Here is a 20490-nt window from a genome sequence, read left to right as displayed (position 1 = left end):
TTCACCACCATACTGACTGGGGCCTGCCTGGTTTTGGATATAAACCTGTGTCGAAGCAGAAGGCTGACCCTATTTATCACAGCAATAAATACCCCAAACGTATTTCCTCAGCCCAGTGTGGAAGGTCTCAGGGCTGCAATGAACACTTCAGTCTCCTCCCTCAGTCACTTTCACTGATCTCGAATGTGGTTACTTTGATAGTTAAAAAGACACGGTTTTAAAAGTCAGCTTTGCAGAACCTTCTGCCTGGTCAAATGCTTGCATACACAGCTGAAAAGGAGCCAGGATCCAAGGGAGGCCAAGCCCCACCAGGTGCAGGCTTCTGGCTCTTCCGGAGAGCTCTGTGTGGAGCCCCACAGATCCTCTGAGATGTCTGCAGGAAGGCGGTGGAGCGAGGGCCTGGCCTCCCGGGAGCGCCGCTCGGGCCATCAGAGGGCCGGCAGCCCGGGCTTCCCCGGCCCTGCGCAGCGGCCGCTCCTTCACACCGGGGCAAGGGCGAGGCAGCGCACCGCCCGCCGGAGAGCGGGAGCGGCCCTCGGGGCAGCCCCCGCGCGAAACGCGCTCGCTCGGGGGCAGCGGCAGCGGTGGAGGAGCGCTGCCTGCGTGACCAACGCACAGCGGGGGAAAGAGGCTCCCGGAGGCTCTGCGGATAGAGAGCGGCCCTGGGGAAACGGGGAGAGGGGCCAAACTGCTGATTCCTTCGCTAGTCGGAAGGTGCCGCGGAGTGCCTAGGGACTGCAGAGGTCTGGGCAGAGCACAGAGCAGGAATCGAATCTTCGCAGCTGTAGGTCGGGGACCTCCTGAAACAGCACCCTTGGAGTCCACCCTTTGTCACCGTGCGCGGACTTTGATGACGGCCCGGGATGCCGGGCAAGTGGGATGCCCGGAGGGGCAGACTGTCAACTCTCTTCTGCTTCAAGCACAACAGAGATTCTGGCTACGGGCCGCTGTGCTCGGCGGAGCAGCTTGCTAAGTTGTAAGCCTCGCTCCCCACAGCCTAAAAGCATCCTCCCATGGACATTTTAAGAGGAGGGGTCTATTATAGCTATAGTTGCAAAGTAAACAAACCAAGAATTCGTTTGGGGTTTTGTTATGGGGTCTCTAGCTGGAAATAGTCGACTTCACTACATAATGCTTGCTTTTCCAGTCTCTCTTGAGAAACTTTAAAAAAATCACCTCAGGTTCATGTCGTGCTGTAACTTCTCTGTTTGCTGCTATTAAAACGTTGAAAAGGGTCAGATTGATTCCTTTGCTTTTGATAATTTCTGGGAGAAGAGGTAGCTTGGAAGACTGGCATTTAAATCACTGAATAGTCTGCTTCCAAAAATTACCCACCAAGAAGAAAATACAGTGTATTAAGTGAGCCCATCGCTAGACATAGGAATGTTCTGAAAGTACAAGCAGAAGACAGGATGCTAAAGAATCTAAGGCTTTCTCAGAGCTCTAAAGCAGACATATCCAATATATTAGCTGTTCCCTTTCCTAGATTAGGTTTCCTATTATTAAACTAATTCTCCTCTACTGATTGTAAAAAAGGTTGGTAGGTCACAGTCTCCAAACATGTAATTAACTCTAATCAAATAAATGGAGAGGATCAGAAACTGGGTAGCATCAGAGTCCAGCACGGTCCAGAATCTTTCCAGATCAGGTGCTTAATGCCTACAGAGGCACAGTACAATATTCTCCTGATCCTCCTTAGTTAGCCAGAGGTTGATTGTTAAGTAAGCACATCCCTTTGTTGACATTCTGCCACACACACAAATAGATGCTGCCGTAAATCCTAGCTGCCAAAGGATTTTTCATCCTACCTTATTTTGCTTTCAAAGAGTTTTTGAATTTCCACTTGAGAATTTACCACAAACCTCGTATCAGCTGCTTTAGATAGGTGTTTTAACCATCATTTTTCAGTGGCCTATAGAAAGGTTTCCATCCATGGTTTTAGGAAACAAGTCTGTCGATGCAAGAATGTGTAAACATGCATTTAATCATGCTAGTCAGCAGGGCCTTTGTGCACATCCACAGCAAATATTCAGAAGAAGAGAAGAACATGAAAGAAGAACATGAAAGAAATGTTTGTACATTTTCAACCCCCAGGCCACACTGCTACAGCTCAGGAAGTTTCTCATTCACAGCAGCCCTGGGTAGAAGCCCCACTAGACACCCAGTCTGGAGGGTTTGGGCTGCATGAGGGGGGCTGTACACCCTGGGGTGCCAGATTTATCTCTACAGTGGGTTTTGTGATAAGGGACTGGGGCAGCACACACTCCCTAACAGCATTTTGCTAGATTTTCACAATGTGGACCAGAAACAACTGGGATATTCATGTCACTACTGTGGGCAATCAAATGACCCTTAGACAGGAGGCTGTCCAGTGGGATAGCTCCCTGAACTGGCCCATGAGCACAGATCCTGCTGGAAGGGGCATGTGGCTGGAAGGGACACTATGGGATGGTGTGTCTGGGGACCAGGACCAGCAAGGTGCTGCAGGGATGGGAGGGGATGTGTGACATCAGTGACACATTGTGCAGGGCAGCTCACATAGGCAGCTGGGGATTTCCCAGACAGCACCTGCAGCCAGGCCCACTCAGATGCCAGGAAGGAGAAGACGACGGGCAGGCATGCACAGAGGTCACATACTCTGGTTCTGATGCTCAGGCTTTCCACCAGCATATCACCCTCACACCCAGCTAGAATGGTCTCTGACCAAGGGGAAATGGCCCAGTCATGACAGTGGGGCAAGCCCTGAGAATTGCATCATCATTTGGGTGTCTGGTCACAGAATCACAGCATGAGCCAGGTTGGACAGGACCTTTGGGACCATCAAGTCCCAGCTCTGACCCAGCAGCTCCTCATCAGCTGCACCATGGCACCGAGTGCCACGTCCAGGCTCTGTTAAACCCCTCCAGGGACGGTGACTCCACTCCTCCCTGGGCAGCCATCCCAGTGCCCAACCCCTCTTGCAGTGGAGAATTTTTCCCTGATGCCAGCCTGACCTTCCCCTGGCACAGCTCGGGCCGTGTCCTCTGGTTCTGCCCGCGCCACCTGGAGCAGAGCCCAGCCCCACCTGGGCACAGCCACCTTTCAGGGCTGCAGGTGGTGAGGAGGTGTCCCCTGAGCCTCCTGTTCTGCAGGATAAACACCCCCGGCTCCCTCAGCTGCTCCTCACAGGACCTGTGCTCCAGAGCCCTCCCCAGCCTTGCTGCCCCTCTCTGGACACGCTCCAGCCCCTGCATGGCCTTCCTAAACTGGGGGCCCAGAACTGGACACAGCACTCACAGTACTGGTCAGTGCCAGCCTGGCAGCCTCTTCCACACCACCACCACCTCTGCTCAACACCAGCATTTCCTCTGTTCTGCATTCTGCCAAGATACTCACAGTCCAGGCCAGACCTCTCCTCCTTGCTGGTCCACTCCCACCCCTGCTGAACTCTGCTTCTTGCCCATCAGGCTGTTCTGTTGCACAGCACTGCTTGGCAGGGCACTGCTCTGTCTGCCACCAGGGTCAGAAAAATACCTGTTACATGGAAATGAAAAAAAAGAAAAAAAAAAAAAAGGAAAAGAGGCATTTATTATTTGTACTTTACCAGTGATTTTACTTTAACAGGTTGGGAAGGTTTCTTGCCTTTTCACGTCAAGAATAACTCCCCTTTTTGCTTCTGCAGCATTTCTCTCACCTGTTCCAAAGCTATTAGCATCTTATACATTGCCATGCAATAAAACAAAGCACTTTTTTTCCCCCTGGAAATGCTTCTGGGTACTATTTCAATCCCTTGGGCCCTGAAGAATGTCCCAAGTGGCAGCAACAGCTTCCAGAGGGCCCAAATCCTGCTGTGTCCTGGCATCCCGCAGCCCTTCACCTTCACTGCTTGCAAAGCTGGGAGCCCCACCCCTCCCGTGGTACACAAAGCAGCTGCTCCCCACACCCCACACACGAGCAGGGGAACCACGTGTGCATGGAATCACACATGGAATTTCTCCAAGGAATTCATCCCACAAGGGGCCTGCAAGGTGATGGTGGATGCAGGGTGTGCAGGGGGGCAGTCTCTCTTATTGGTCCTGCTGCATAGAGCAACAGGTCAGGGTGCTTTCAGTTCTTGCATTCCTTTGAGAATAATTACCACACGAGATTGTTTTTCTCCTCTCCTTAGGTATTTTTGGTGTAATTTCTCTTTCTTTATTTGCATTCACTTTGATTCTGCAGGGGTGGGGGCTGTGTTTGGAGCAGATGACAAAGAGCTCTGCTTTTTCTCATCACACTGTAAATGGTCATTAGCTGGGGACTTTAAGAACAATGCAGAAATCTATTTCATTAACTCCAGATTCTGCTTACCTCCAATTATGCAGCTCTATGAAAATTACCAAGTGTGAAATATAAAAATGTTGTCTTGTAATTGAAACCTTTTTTTAGGCAAATTTTGAAATCAATAAGAAGAAAATTAAAAAGGAGTGGTGTGATAACACTTACCCAGTTTGCTCAATATATATCTATAACCACCATGAAAAGCCAATTGCTTCATGATATGTTCTGCAGGAAAGGATGCTGAACTGATCTGGAGAGGCACTTTAGACAAGGGCATGATATAACAGGACACAGGGAGTGGCTCCCAGAGGGCAGGGCTGGCTGGGATCTTGGCAATGAGGAATTGTTCCCTGGCAGGGTGGGCAGGCCCTGGCACAGGGTGCCCAGAGCAGCTGGGGCTGCCCCTGCATCCCTGGCACTGCCCAAGGCCAGGCTGGACACTGGGGCTGGGAGCAGCCTGGGGCAGTGGGAGATGACCCTGACATGGGCACTGGATGGTTCTTAAGATCACTCCCGACCAAAACTGTTCTGTGATTCCACATTGCTCCCTGGAGAGTGCTGTACCACTGCCCACTCAGCTGCTCAAACTGGAAGAAGAGACTCACTTTTCATCACCCCTGTTTCTCAGTCTCAGAAATTTGTTTGAACTGTGGCTCCAGGGATGAAACAGTGCCCAAAAAATGCCCAGGTGTGTTCCTCTCCACATGGCTCATGGCTTGAGAGAGACTGAAGACAAACCCTCGTATTTAGTGTCACTAAAGCGGAACAAAACATTCTTTAGGGGAATTTCCTCACTGCTTTTACCACTCTGCTCTGATATTTACTTCGCTCATTAGTGCTGCTATTTTAGTTCTGTCTCTATTTCTTGCCCTGTGGGGTATACATTATTTTGAGTATTGTGACCAATCTGGGGGAACTTTTTTCAGAAATTTTGCAGCAAGGCACATGGGATGTCATTAAACACTTGTTTCCCGAAGGACAAGTTGTTGCCAGTTGCCAGTTGCCCTGCTGGAAGTCCCCTCTGGATGCTCCAATTGTGACAAAGATCTTGGTTTTTTGATAGGGTTGCCTTTTTGTCTTTCCCTCCCTGCCTGTAGGAGTTTGCAGAGAAATCACACACAGAAACCACAGTCCAAACTGCTCCCACAGCACAGGACAGGTGGAACTTGTCACCTGTGTGAAGGAAGGTGTTCTGATCTGGTCAGAGGTCTGTGAGTCCAGCTGGTGTGTGCAGAGCAGCTTGGCACGGGTGATCAGTGGGTGCTTTCCCATCTCTCTGTCTCACTGCCTGGTCCAGCAGAGAGCACAACAAAGCTGGAGGACAACAGTGGCACTCCTCAAGAGTAGCTCTCAGCCTGAGAAGGGAAGTGTACCAGGGAAGTGTACCAGGGAAATTGCAAGGAGAATAATTGGTTCAGCCTGGAAAAATAGGCTCTAGCGTGGAAGAGGGTGTTGGTGGGCATTTGGCATGGAGGGCAGGGTTATGTGCGTGCTAAGGTCTGCCAGGTGCATGTGATCAGGGCAAAAAGACTCCGGGATGAACTAGGCGATGAGCAAGGTAAAGATCAGAAACCTTCCAGTGCTGTTATTTTACCCTTTTGTCTCAGATTTTGAGACACTTTTTTCTGAAAATCCTGCCAGTTTGGCTCCTGTGAGGCTCCTCAGGCTGCCAGATCTCTACAGAGAGACCAATGCATTTCACACGGGCGGGACTGCAGAGAAAATATTCAAGTGGCAGCCTCTGGGCATGCCGAGCTCACAGTAAGCAAGGGGGCTCCATTTTAGGAGGGAAAACTGACTTTTGCTAACTACATTGACATTGACATGTGGCCGGTGACTGGACAGTTCTGACTGCTGAGGGTTCCTCCTGGTCTGTAGAGGTGGCACTTAGGGATGGCAGGAGTTTTGACGGCTGCCACAGCTAGGGACATCAGGAGGGAGCACAGGCATCCTAGAGGGCAGAGCGAGCCCAGCCTGTCTGTGCCTGTCCCTGGCATCAGTCTGTGCCAGGGTGAGGGAGCAGAGCCACCGTGTGCCCTGTCACTGCCTCAGCTGCAGGGATATCCCGTGCTCAGAGGGACAGAGCACAAGGGGGGCAGCCTGGCCCCTTTCCTCCCAGCCTCCTCACATCCACATGGGCTTACAGAGGTGCCACAGCAGGAGAGGGCTTGGCCACAGCCTGCCTTCCTGGCACTCTGGCAGCCGTGCCAGCTTCACCAACAGAGACACTCCTTCTCCTGCTCCTAACACTGTGGCTTGGTTTTTTTCCCAAAAGAATACCACTGGCAGGCTTTGCCCACCCTTCTCAAGAAGCAGCCATGGTGAGACAGCAGACCTGAAATGCAGATCCTTGTCCTGTACAGGTAAGCCACCCGGCTCTCATACTAATTAATTATATGAACATGGTGAATCCTGCCTTGCAGCTGGATGAAATTCAATCTAACAACTTCATTTTCTCTGGTTCAATACCAGCATTTTAAAATATAAAATTCCATCTGTGTACTGCAGTCTTTAATCCAACCTTCAGGACAGAGGCCTGAAATTTTAAAACCACATCGAAAAAAAAAAATAAGGACTTTCCTACTTGCTGTATTTGCTATCTGAATATTGCAAATGATTTTAAAAACAGAGTTGTACATGTATATCAGATATCATTTGAAGTAATGAGTGTATTTTTCTAATTTTCGCAATGCCAACCTAACAACCCATTTCCAATATCATGCATAATAATTAATTTGTTTTCTGTATAGTAATAAGATTAACAACTTCACATTTACACGGGGTACTGAGTTATGTTCAAATAAAATAAGTTCTAATGAGAAAAATTGGAAGTGGCAGCAAATCAATGTTCCACTCACCAATCCAAGTTTATGTGTGTTTGTCTATCTTTCCTGCATGATTTTTGTCAAAGTTCCACTGTAAACAAGATAATTTCTTTCATGTTGGGTTAGCCTGGGTAAATATGTTTAATGAACAACAAATACATTGTAAACATTGAAATAAATCTAAATACCTCAGAAAACATCCTGGAAGCTATAGGGTGATTTAACAGACAGTATGCTAAATAGGAGGCCTCACTGTGTGAACTCCCCACAGAGAGGAAGCTGACACCCCCATGGCCTGATTTCAAACTAATTTTTGAATGCTTTATTTTAAAAGACCTGCCCATATAACATGCATCTCTCAAAGTATCTTTTTTTTGTCAATCAAACTGGAAAATTTGCTTTCCTATCAGTAAAATATTGAAACAGTAGCTGAAACTAGTGAATTCTAACTAAGCAGGACATACACTAGGGAGATTTGTAGCTTTTTCTGGAGATGGATATTCATGGAAGAGCCAGTGCTCCAATACTCTGCAGCGCCTGTCTGAAACTAAACCTCCAGGATTTGTCCCAACAACCCTTTTTCCAGGACTCCCGGCTAAGCTCCCATCTCCCAGACACTTCAGTAACAAGGTGACAAACCACAGGAATGCGTCATTCTCCGAGTGTTTATGCACTGACACTGAGGGAAGGAGCCTCTGGTTTCATAGCCAAGGCAGCTGAGCTCTGCCCAGGGCGGTGTGGGTACCTGGCAGGTACCTATTCCAGCAGGTACCTGGAAACCTCCTGCACAATGGGGCCCCTATCGCCAGGCAAAGCCCGCGGGCCAAAGCGAGCCCAGCCCTGGTGCCAGGGCACCCCAGCACAGCCCCAGGACAGCCCAGCCTGCAGATGGAGAGGGGTGAAAATGAAGCAGCTATTAATAACTTGTTTGTATCGTTTCCGGTACACTTGTTTCCTTGCCTAATTATAGGTGACTCAAGGTTCACTGCCCAACTGCACGGCCATCACTTCCCACAAGGTCCTCAGCTGCTGACGCCTTCACGAGATTTTAAAAGTCTGGGCTGAGATTTTCCACATCGTGTATGTGACGCAGACCATGGCTTGCCTCTTGGGGTTCCTGTTTGCTTGTCTGTTTTAGAAAAGGCTTTGATTACAACTAGTCATTTCTTAATGATATAACAATCACAGAATCGTAGATTATCCTAAGTTGGGACCGACCCACAAGGCTCAGCAAAGTCCAACTCCTGACATTCACTGGTACAATCCTAAGACAACTTATTTTTCACAATAAGTTCATTTCAGAACACTGCTTTGACCATTTTTGCCATGAGAACTTCACATTTTTGGGCTCGGGGACTCCTCCAGGTGACACATCTACCCTTCCCTATAGAAAGTTGTACACGTTGAGGACACTGTGAACTGCTGGTTCCTGTGTGATCTGTGGACATTAGATCACTGGCAGTTCAAACCCTCACATTCTCACACACATTGAGCAGCATCTCATATTCCACCTCCTACTTCTCACCAGCCCAGCCATGTGCTGGCTTCATGAGGTCGGTGAGGAGTGTGCTTCAGCCTGGTCTGACTGGGGAACCCTTCAGCCTGGGCTCCGGCCTCCCAGGGAAGGGAACAAGGCTCAGCAGCCAAGAGAGTTTAGATCCTTCCCTAAAGATGGGGCTGTCATATTCTGAGCACATAGAGCAGCCTGTCTGCCCACTGACAAGCAACAGTCTGCCTCCCTCCACCACAGGAGCAGCCTAAGAGGCTGTGTGAGAGGAATTCAACTAAACAGAACCACTATTTGCTTCCTCCACCTTCTCCTAGACTCATAGAATCATTTAGGTTGGAAAAGATCCTTAATAGCACTGAGTAGAGAAAACTCCTCTCCTTACTCCACCACTGCCATATGAAACCCTGCCACTTGTGTTCTTTTGGACCACTCTGCGCCCACTGTGTGCAGTACATGGACAGCCCCGGTCACCATGCAGACATCAGCAATTTTTGCTAATTCCATTGCTGAAATAAGTAGCAGCTCAACTGGATGCTCAACAGGATGTTGAGCTAGTTATCTACTACTTATGCTTGCAATGCAGTTAGCTGAAATTGCAATGTTCAAAAATTGCTCCATGTAGATCATCATGACCATGATATTCCTGTGCTGGCAGAGGTCTTTGCCACCCTGCTTCCTTCAGCTCAGGAGTGGTGCCAGCGCTGTGCCCCCAGTGCCTCCTGCCAGGTCAGCAGCCGCCACAGGCTGGCTTTCCATTGCCCTGGCAAAGGGCACAGGGCTTTGTGTGCACATCTCCCCAGAGATGTGCAGCCCTGAGCCTGCTTTGCCTAGGCTTAATATGTCCTTGCACAGGAGACATGGTGTTCTGCTCCTGCAGGGTCCCCAGGGATGGGCTTCTCCAGCTTCTAAGAGAGGGACCAACTACACCATGGCAGACCCAATGGACACCTCACAGAGCAGCTCTCACGTGGGTGCCTCACCACCAGCCTCACCTGGGCTCCTCTGCCCAGCAAACACACTTGCATGGCAGCTTCTCTGGTTCACAACCAGCATAGACCCTGTGAATCCAGAGATCTCCAGGGACAAGGCAGAAGGAATGAAGCCAGGCTGAGACTAACTGGACACTGTTAACCACACAATTCCTTTTCTGGTTTTCCTCCAGAAGGGAGAAGTGAAAGAAGAGGCAGTGGGATGGGTGGTGGCCTCATGGCTAATGTTGCTGCATCTGTCCTAACCACTGTTGGCTCCTGCTGTTACACTTGCAGGCACCTCAGCCTGGGCTGCTTTTGGTGGTTTTTCCCCTGCACTGGCTGCACAGTCTGCGTTACCCTTCCCTCCCGCAAGCCTTGCAGGAGACATCTAGGGCTTGGCCCTGTGCCCAGCCAGCTGCCCCCAAAGGCCCTTCAGATCAGCCATGGCTTCACAAACGCCCAGGGGAACAGTGACCAAGCTCTTCAGGGTGCTGCAGGGGTAAGGCTTCACATGCCATGAGCTGTGACACACCAGAGCCAAGAGGGTTTGTGCAGGTGTCTCTGTCTGAGTTGTTGTTCCACCTGGGGATGCAGACCACATAGTCCCTGGAGGTCAGCAGCCCTGAACACCCACAGCAATCAGGAGAGAGCAGAACCTGAGAGCTCACTTTGCCTGAACTCCCAGCATCACTCTCCTGGTCTACTCATCCTTGGAGCGAGAGGAGCAGCCTCTGCCGGGACCTTCTTCCCATACACAAGCACTGCAAAGACCGCCAAGAAGAAACACAGTGTGGGAGCAGGTTCTGGAGTTGCATGGAATGGGGCATGTGGCTTACATCCCGAGCCTGAGCAGAGTGTGTTTCACTCCCTGGGTGCTGCCTCACCTGCATTCTGGAGGATCCCCACCTTCAGCCCCACACCAGCACTGCTCTGGTTACTGCCAGCTCGTGGCAGAGGCTGCAGCACCCACCAAGGCTGGCAGGGCTGCTCAGGGTCTGTCCTCCCACAGCCACAGCTCCTGGCTAGCCAGGGCCCAGGGCCAAACTGAGGGCTCAGGTGGGGCTCAGGAAACAGAACAGGGGCTCACTTTGTGCAGGAGAAACTGCAGGGTGAGGTGGAAAACTAGCCGGGCTGGATTAAACTGGTAATTCTCATGCACCAGAGGAAGGTCATCTGGACTATGAAAAGTAGACCTACACCTGCCAGGAATGAGACCTCTGGGATTCATTCCTGCAGATGTATTGATGGTGTATGTTCCAGATTTGTGACAGGGTAAAATCTCTGCTGATGCTCTTCCCAAGGTGTGAGTGATGTGAACAATTGTGAATCCGCAGAAGACAGGCGGTGGAAGTGCTTGGTGAATCACCTGAGGGTGAGAAACAAAGCTGAGACACAGCCAGAGAGACCCTGGGGCTGGCAGCCCAGAGCTCTCCCAACAGGGGCACCCAGCAAGGAGAAGAGAGGAGAAGGGGGTGGAGGGGTGCTCTGCACTGGGGCTGTGCAGACACCTCTGAGTGTCCTCTTGAGGGAGCACGGAGCTCTGGGCAGTGCCTGTGAAGCAGAGCGGTGGCACTGGCTCTGTGTCACCTCACCAGGTCCCATCCCACCCTCCTGCCCAGGCCACACAGGGATCAGGGGAAGGCACTCAGGGAGGAGCCACACAGGGTGTAAAGGGCTGGAAACCTTGTGGGCCCAGCCCGCACGGGCTGCTGGAGCTGTCCAAGAGATTGGAAATGCTATCTATAAGCACCTTCTTGCAGAGAAGGAATTTGACAGAGGGGGCTGCTCAGTGCAGCAGACACCCTTAGAGCATGACCCAGCATTTGGAGCATTTCAGGGCAAGGCTAAGTCAGTCTGAAGCAGAAATCTCTTCAACGGGCACCCAGCAGGAGCAGTCCATTTCTCACCAAAGGCTGCACATGTCTCAGGTTGGCTGTGCTTGCCTCTGCATGCCTCACATCAGGGAGCCGTGCTCCAAGACTTCCTGGAAAATTTATTCTGTTAGCACTTAAAATTTCATCATCTGAGACAGAAAACTTGTAGGAAAAGAAATGTTAGAAAACACCAAAATCTTGGTGGTAAAATAACCGGACAGGAATATCCTACAGCTGTGTTTGCTAGTGAGGGTATTTACTAGCCTAAAGTCATCACTCCTTCCCAGTGCCTCAAACGCTCACAGTAAATGGAGAGACAGGCACCATGTCTCCAGCTGGCACAGACTGACTCTGCTCCAGATCTGTGCTAATACCCTTGTTTACATACGGCCTGACACACTCTTAATGTTAACAAGTAAATAGAAGCCTGTGGCTCGATTTACTATGCAATTACACTTGCAAAATAAGAAGGAAAAATAAGCTCGTATTAAGCACTGATACGCACATTTTATTCAAGCACAAGTGGCACATGACAATGTGGATTTGCCCTTTGAGATGTCAGAGTTTAATGAAGTAGGAGAAATCCTGCAGAGAGTAGCACAGGACTTAGATTTCTCCTTATGAGGATTAACTTCATGCCCCTGTTTAGAAAAACAAACATTTTCTGCAGTAAATGAAAGTGGTCCTCCAGCTCAGGATAGCCTTTTACCATCACTGCTAGATTACTTTGTCCTCTGCTGGCCTATTCCTGACAATACACATATTTGTACTGGACCTGCCACCCCTTGGGTCACAAGGCCCCAGGGTCCTGGAAGTGACAGACTTCTGCATGCATCGGGTCCAGACTGCCTTTTTTTCTCATAAAAAATAACATATGGTCATATCTACATCTTGTTCTGGTGAAGGAGACCTGCAGTCTCGTGAAGTGCACTGCTGGGTAGCCTGTGGTTGTGTAGTGGATCACTGTCTCTCATGCTCACAGTGAAAGGCTGTCCTGCCTGTTTTTTCCCAGACAAAATGTGCAAGGGAGTGATTTTGCCACAGTCCCGGGGCACTGCCTAAGCATCACTGAAACTGCTTGGCTTTGGTTCATTTCCCAGCAGAGACTTACTGACAGACTTGGTGCTAGGCTGCCTTCAGCAGCAGGACAGAGGTTCTGCCTGCAGACCATCCTGCTCTGCTCCCGATGCCCTCGAGGGCAGGATCCCCCGCAGGCATGGTGCCTGCCCAAACGACTCTGCAGCTGGATGCAGCCCCACAGACCTGATGGAACCTGTCCAGCTGGAAAACTGGTTGCTGCATTACCCAGTCAGACTGATGCTCAGGCTGGAAGCTGGGCTGAGGAAGAGAAACATTCATTCTGGGGGAAGAAGTGACTTTCCTGGGACAACTCCTCTTCATGCTTCCATAAAGTCCCTGCTCAACACTTAATTTCAGAAATTTAGGGTTCAGAAATTCCTACAGAAAGTGAAAAATGTTCCATCACCTTCCAAATGAACAGGTGGGCTGTGGAAGGTGCTATCCACCTGGGAGGGGTGAACACCCCATACTGAAAGTGCCTGTCTGTCAGCACGAGAGACCACAGCAGACTTTCCACTGACTGCGGCAGAGGTTTCATGGTGACTGCAGACCATGTCAGAGCCCAGGAGCTGGAGCCCCTGCAGTGGCCATGTGGCCAGCCCTTGCAGCAGTTGCACTCACAAATGTCACCGGCCATTTGGCTGCACCTGGCTGGAGCTGGTGGCTCATACACCATAAGCTTCTGGTAGGGTGGAAAGCAAGACAGGGGAGAGGAGCAAGCAAGGACTGATGACACAGTTGCATAACTCATTGTTTAGGGAAATTCAGCTGAAAATAGTCCATGGGCTGGTTTTGGGTTTACATGAAGAAAAACCAGACTTTTGGCCTCTCTCCTGATTTGACTGCAGACCAGAAATCTGGGGGAGCAGCATGCTACCCTGCTGATGCTCAGGGACTCCTGCCACACCTCCAGGCATGGTGAGCAGAAATCCAGGGGACACCTCCACACAGCCTTAAGGACTGTTTGGACAAACGCTCAGAACTCCAGCAGAAAGGTCAACAGAAGCCAACATCCTCCTGCTCCAACCTTCTGCCTACCAGAGAATGGGGTCACAGGACAATTCAGGTGCAAGGGACCTCAAGAACTCTCTAAATAATCCTCTGCTCACAGAAGGGCCAGCTATGAGACCAGATCAGCATGCTGTGCTCTTTACTCATCTTGTTCTTGGGAGCTCCTAACGATGGGAACTCCACCATTCTGGTCTCACTTAGCACCAATATTTGCTGCTGCTGCTGCTGCAGAGCAAATCCTTCAGACCAGCTGAGAGCAGAGGGTGGAGCAGCTGATTTACTTTCAGGCAGGTGACTTTCCTCCTCTTCCTTTTGTGTGTGTGATCAAACCAACGAAATCAAGCAATCTGGAGTCCTGGGTGGGTCCTCTGTCATGCCCTTCTTCGTCTCTCTCCATGTACATTATGTTTAGGCATAATCATCCTCCCATAAGGCACTGCCATTCTTACATTTTAATTAACACAGAATAACAAACTTGTAAACTATGAGCAGATTTGATTTGGAACATGTTGATGCATTTGGCACCAGAAAGTGGGTCACTGATTATATTCCCGCTATGCATCTGGTACCTGTTGTTCACTTTCTGCTGCCATGCCAGGAACACAGGTGCTAGAATTTGAACACTACTGCTCTGCATTTATATGTCTATAGTGCCTTCAGTGCACAATGTCTTAAACTTATCTTTCACCTTCTGATAGTGCTACTAAGCAGGATTATTGCTTTTTAAGGTTGTGCCTTTTTGCAGTAACCCCCCAAAAGGAAAGAAGTCTTCCAAAGAGATCCATGCATAAGCGAAGGGATGAAACAGAGAATTTATTCATAACGCTTGTGCATGGCTTTCAGACTGACATCTGTACATTAAGAATATGTAAAAGTACCAATTTCATGCTCTGACAGCTTATTTCGCATTGATGGGGGATAATGGGGAAAATGCCATGGGAATGCCAAATGTCAAAGCAGTACATAATGCAAAGCATTCACACATTGTCTCTTGGGCCATCACCAGTGGTTCCTTAAGGGAGATTTTCCAGTAAAAGAGAGAAACAGAGACTGGGCCCAGCCAAAAAAAAAAATCAAAATCATGAAGTCAAAGCTAAGAACTATTGGCAGTGCAGCACCAAGTCCTCAAGCACAGAACCTTTTCTGGCTTTGAATTGTCTTTTCACTTCTGTCAAAGATCAAATACACATACATTCATTTCAGAAGCTGCAGATAAGCCCTAAATGGTTTCCCACAGAGGATCTGAACATTCTTACCACCAGCACCCTCTTTTCAATAACTTATTTTCAGAAATTATGGATGTTCAGAAAGGTAGCCTCTCCCCTTAACCCCAAGACCCTCAGCCCAGGAACTAGAGCAGAAGTGTTGTTCTCTAGGAGAGGTGGGCTCAGGAATGAGAGGAGCTCAGGACAACTATCTGCTCTTTTCATCAGAGCAGTGATGTTACAGGTTTTGCCCTTAAAATGCTGGGGGTTCTTATCTAATGGAATTGGGAGAGAGGCAGAACACTGTTGCAATTATTTTGCTCATTTAGTGAGAAAATTAAAGTGATTGAGGAAAGGAAGTATTTTCTCTGACGAGGGTCAATATGTTGTAAAATTCATTCTGTCCTCCAGCAACCATGCCCTACCCAATGGCACTGTCAGTGCTTTGGTGCAGTGCCCAGGCAGTTACCTGCTGTGCCAGAGAAGGCAGGTGGGCACAAAGGACACGCTGCTGTGACACCCGTGCACAACATCCCTTGGTGCCTAATCTGTGCCCCTGCCACCCTCCATGGACACTCCACGCTGCTCCCCTACACAGCTCCATCTTCACCCTCTTCTCTGCACCTCCCTCTGCATTCCACCTGCCCCCCGCTCCCTGTGCCCCTTTCCCAGGTTCCTGTACGCCCGAGCCTCTGGCTCTCTGCCCAGTTTCACCCTGGTTGTCCTGACTGTCAGCTTTGATGGCTTTGACTTCACAGAGTCCTTCCCCTCCCTCAACCCGTGCCCCCCACTCCCCACATGCTGCTCTGGTCCTCCACCGACTCACACGGCTGAAACTGTAATTAACAAGCTTTGAAGCACTGTAGAGCTGGCTCTAAGGAGCTAAATAATTACACTCCCTCCTCTCTCCCGCTGCTCGGTTTGAAGCAGCAAAGTGGAGCACTGGGAAGAGGAGGAGCGGATCAGGTGGGGGGTGGGAATTTAATTAACTTCTGAAGTGCTCCTGTTCCTGCTGCAGACAGCTGAGGATGATGATGGGCTGTGGCTCAGGAGGTTGCAGAGGTCCGAATATCATGTGGTGCCTGATGTCCCTGTGATCTGTGCCCAGACCCAGTGGCTGTGGGAGCTGCACATCACTTCCACACTATGATGAAGAGAGACCCTGTCAGGGCACAGCACCTGAGGTCTGCCAGGAAACCACACTGATGATGGTCAAGCCATTTCACTGTAAAGGCCGTTTAAAGCATCATTCCTGTGGCATGGGCAAAGCAATTTGCTGCTGATCAAGTGGGAGGCAAGGTGGGAAAATGTTATCTGCAGAGGCAAATGTCAGCCACCTCCTGCATGTCCTGGTTCAGTTCCTCCTCTCATGGCCTGGGGCTCTGCCCTGCCTCTCCCTGCCTTCTTGCCCAGCATTGCCTGAACTGTTTCAGCCCTCCTGCACCTGCCACCTCCCAGTATTGGTTCCATATGAGGCCAGTGCAGAGAATCCTGCCTGCTCCTGCCTGGCAGAGTGGGGCAGGTCCATGTTTGATCTTCAAGGAGGATGAGAGGTTCATCACCTCAAAGCTCACTTCTTTTACTGGATCAGGACAGATGAAAAGGGAGTTCACATGCCCAGACACACAACACAAAAAACACCCATCAGTTGCAGCTTCCAGATGAAAACAATATGACTGTCAGGAAATAGTCTATGCAAGTCAAAGACAACTCCCCTGGGCACAGGTGGCCAGAAGCAAGTACAGCCCACTCGATTCAACAAGTCCAGGTACAAAAGTGTGTTTGACAAGACTGCAAAATTAGGCTCTGAAAAAGACTATTTGTTGCCCAAAAGGAGTTAATTAACCTCCTTGCATGCCTACAAATTTCAATCATGTCTTCATGTTCCTCCAGAGTGGAAGAAACATCACCCAACGTTTCCACCATGGCCAAGTGCCCTGAGATTTTCCTCAGCAACCCCCCTGGACAGGGCATCACCTTCCATTTGTGAACTCCCCTAGGAATTCCAGGTGAAGCTATATGTCTCATAAGCCTTTTCATCTCGTAGGGTTGGTGTCTAGCAAAGTCAGAGGAGCAGGAGACAGCACCCTGACACAGACACTTTATTCATGTTTAATACCTCCGAGGCATATTCTGGGTGCTTTTTGTGCTGTTACCCTCAGAACTTTCATGCTGTCTTCCTCAGCATTTAGAAAAACACTTTGGAAAGCATCAAATCGAAAATACAATGTCGGGGTCCTTTCTGATGGCTGTTGGCCGGAGCTCAGAGCCACCGAGGATCCCCCGATGCTGGGAGCCGAGCAGGGGCTGAAGATGCTGCGGGGAGCAGCATCAGGCTCGCAGAAAGGCCGCGCATTCTGGGGTGCCACCTGCCGGCACCTGGACCGCGAGCGACAGGTTACACCCCGGGGAAATGCCCCTCTTCTTCCTTTTCCTTTTTTGGGCACGCACAGGTTTCGGTGGAAAGAACGGCGGTCTCCACCCGTCTCTGCACTCTGGAGGGCTGCAGGAGACGCAGCTCTGTCCCCGGGCGTTGAGGCTGCTGCAGCAGGCACGGTGCAGCACGGCCGCTCCTTGCTGCGGGGTTTGCGCGGCCAGGCGCGCTGCTCACGGCAGGGCACGGGCAAGGGCCCCGTGAGGATGGGTGCTCCTCTCCCCGCGCTGACAGGGCTCCTGCGGCTCCGAGCACATCCAGCGCTCAGAACCCCCCGGCCGGCCCCTCGCTGTCCCCAGCCGGGTGCGGGGGCGCCGCTGCCGCAGCCGCGCAGCCGGGACGGGACCTGCAGCCCCCAGCACGGGCTGGCAGGCAGAGAAAGCTGCTCCGAAGCCCACTGCCCCTGCAGCCTTGCGGCCCGGGAGCTGCCTCCCGCCACCCTGCACGGCTCAGAAAGCTGGGAGCTCTGGGCAAGAGGGGACGCTCTCAGCACTTCCAGCGGGGCGCCAGGCAGCGGCACCGCCTCGCCTCCCGGCCACGCGTGAGCACCCCGGCCTCAGGCTCTGTGCCAAGCTTCTCTCCGCCGTGGGTGAATCTCGCCAAGGGCAGCACGTTCAGGGGAGCACGGGGACAGTCTGGGTTGGGCTCAGGCGTGCAGCAGGTGACGTTTGTCACTCCTACCACGAAACAGTGCTCAGAAGCAAAGGCAGCAGCAGCCCGACCCAGCTGCCTTGACAGATGAAGGGGTGCAAGGCTGAAAGTGCCAGGCCCTGAGGGTCACTCCTGAGTTGGACTGAATGCAGGCACCTCTGTCTGCTCCTCTGCAGCAGCCAAGTGCCCTGCAGCAAGGCCAGACCGGAGCGGGTCACTGCCACCCCGGGTGAAAGATGTCCCCTGAGCTGTGGTGGCCCTGGGGGACACAGTCCCTTGGGACAGGTGACTGGCAATGGATGCCTCAGAGGCAGTTGCTGACGTTTTGCTATGATGCCACCCAAAAGAACTTCCTTTCGGGGGCAAATCCAGCAGGAAAGCGTTGTTGCAAGCAAAAAATACCACCGTAGTCAGTGCTAAATACAAATGCTCTAATTTTTCTCCTGCAGTTACTATAAATATGCTCTGGGGAAACGTACCTGACCTGCAGGTATGTTTCTCCAAAAGTGAGTTTTACACCATTTCACCATTACACCCTTCTCCAAAGGTGTGTTTTACATCATTTCATGGTTTTACACCATTTCACCATTACACTCTTCTCCAAAGGTGTGTTTTACACCATTTCATGGTTTTACACCATTTCACCCTTACATCTTTCTCCAAAAGTGTGTTTTACACCATTTCATGGTTTTACACCATTTCACGGTTTTACACAATTTCACCATTACACCTTCCTCCAAAGGTGTGTTTTACACCATTTCATGGTCTTACACGATTTCACCATTACACCTTCCTCCAAAGGTGTGTTTTACACCATTTCATGGTTTTACACCATTTCAGTGCTGTGCAGTGGGGGCTGGTGGGGCAGGGCCCGGTGGTCACTGCCCAGCCCACTGCCCCAGCCAGGAGAGGGCAATCCCAGCCCCAGCATCAGGCACCTGCCTGGGGATGGGGACAAGCCAAGGCCACGGCAGGATGGCAGCCTGCAGAGAGGGGTCAGGGTCAGGAATCTGGGAAACTGAGGTCACACACAGCACAGGTTCCAGGGGGTATCATCAGGGTCCTGACAGTTGCATAACATTCTGCAGTTCCAACTCATCTTTTAATCATCTTAACAGCACATATTTTACAGCAATTAATTACCTGATACATTTGAGTAGGCTTCATGACCTTCAGAAGCATTAAAAGCTTTTTTGTTTTGAAAGGTGCCATGATAAGATCAGAGCAAATCTGTACCTGAGGCCAGTGCCAGGTGTCACAGCTATGTCAGGTTCCACTCGCTCTGTGCCAGAAGATAAAACCTTTCTACTTGTGGGTGGGATTTGTTCACTCCTTCCCAGACCTAGAGCCTGGAGGATCAGAGAAACACAATATTGTGCCTTTCAGGAGGCAGTTTTGCAGCCCACACCTACCTGCCCGTGCTAGTGTTCACAGAGGTAAATCACAGGTCATAATTACACGCCAGCAATGCTGAAAATAGCGTACTAGCACTGCATTAAGGAAACCCCCAAAGTCTGAACGCCCTACAGAAAATGAGACAGAAAATGAAAGCTCTGGGCTCAGGGGATGTGGCAGCGCATGCATGCATGTCTGTCTGCACAGACAGACAGACAGACAGCCCTGCTGGCCGCAGTGCAGTGGGCAGCATGGAGAGGCAGCTCTGTGTAACAGCACAGCACTGTCCCCAACGCAGCAGACACAGCTGGAATCTCCCCCAACTCCTTGCATTTCTCCCTCACCCCCCGTGCCTGTCCTGTCCCTGGGAGGCTCTGCCTGACCCATGCTGCAGGTCAGCCCAGCTGCTGTCTCCCAGAAGCAGAGGCACAGCACACACAGCCCTGCACGGCTCCCTTTGGCAGAGTTACACAGGATGTCTGCTGACACGGGCGAGGGCTCCTCTCTGCCCTGTGTGTGCCAGTCCCAGAGCTTGCCAGGGAGCTGCTCCCCGCTCAGAGGATCTGTGTGTGTGTGAGCAGGAGCAGCCCCCGCAGGGAGGCAGGGTCCCTGACAAACGGGCAGCACAGCGAGGGCAGCCTGCACCAGCTGTGAGGCCGTGCTGGTCAGCAAGGGCACCGGGGAGGGAGTGTGGGGCTGGCACCACCGAGGGAATGTGGGGACACTGGGACCCTGCGAGGTCACTGGGGAGACAGCGAGGCTGGCCCTGCTGGGTGCCACCCAGCACACCTGCACCCAGGTGTCTCACCCAGCACACCTGCACTGCTGGGGACAGCCGGCAGGCTGGCAGCCTGGTGCAGCACGGACGGCAGCACTTAGGGTGTGTGTAAGGTGTGTGTACGTACCTGCACACTCAGGCACATGCCCTGTGTCGCTCTCAGGGCTGCAGCAGCTCTGCTCCGGAGATGGACTGAGAGCTGGGGATGTCCCCTGCAGAAAAGATGGCTCTGGGGAGACTCTAGGGCCCCTTCCAACGTCCTCAGGGGCTCCAGGAGACCTGGAGAGGGACTTTGGACAGGGGTGGGAGTGACAGAGCAACAGGAAGGGATTCTCGCTGACAGTGGCAGGGTTAGAGGGGACACTGGGAAGGAATTCCTCCCTGGCAGGGTGCCCAGAGCAGCTGGGGCTGCCCCTGCATCCCTGGAAATGTCCAAGGCCAGGCTGAACACTGGGCT

At 51.3% G+C, this 20490-nt stretch overlaps 1 long non-coding RNA gene across 1 annotated transcript; it reads right to left on the bottom strand.

Annotated features, from left to right (window-relative positions):
- Nucleotides 1–1033: 1033 nt before the first annotated feature.
- On the bottom strand, nt 1034–20490 carry LOC139604105 (uncharacterized). The gene is made up of 3 exons (XR_011683892.1): nt 20161–20490; nt 19097–19209; nt 1034–3513 (listed from the first exon to the last, which is right to left on the bottom strand). It is a non-coding gene; the product is annotated as an uncharacterized lncRNA (long non-coding RNA).

The sequence above is a fragment of the Agelaius tricolor genome, unplaced genomic scaffold (assembly GCF_023055355.1).
Source record: "Agelaius tricolor isolate 1412-34295 unplaced genomic scaffold, bAgeTri1.0.p SCAF_44, whole genome shotgun sequence".
NCBI classification, from domain to species: Eukaryota; Metazoa; Chordata; class Aves; order Passeriformes; family Icteridae; genus Agelaius; species Agelaius tricolor.
Note: the sequence above shows the minus strand (reverse complement) of the source record. Positions and strands in the feature narration are given on the sequence as shown.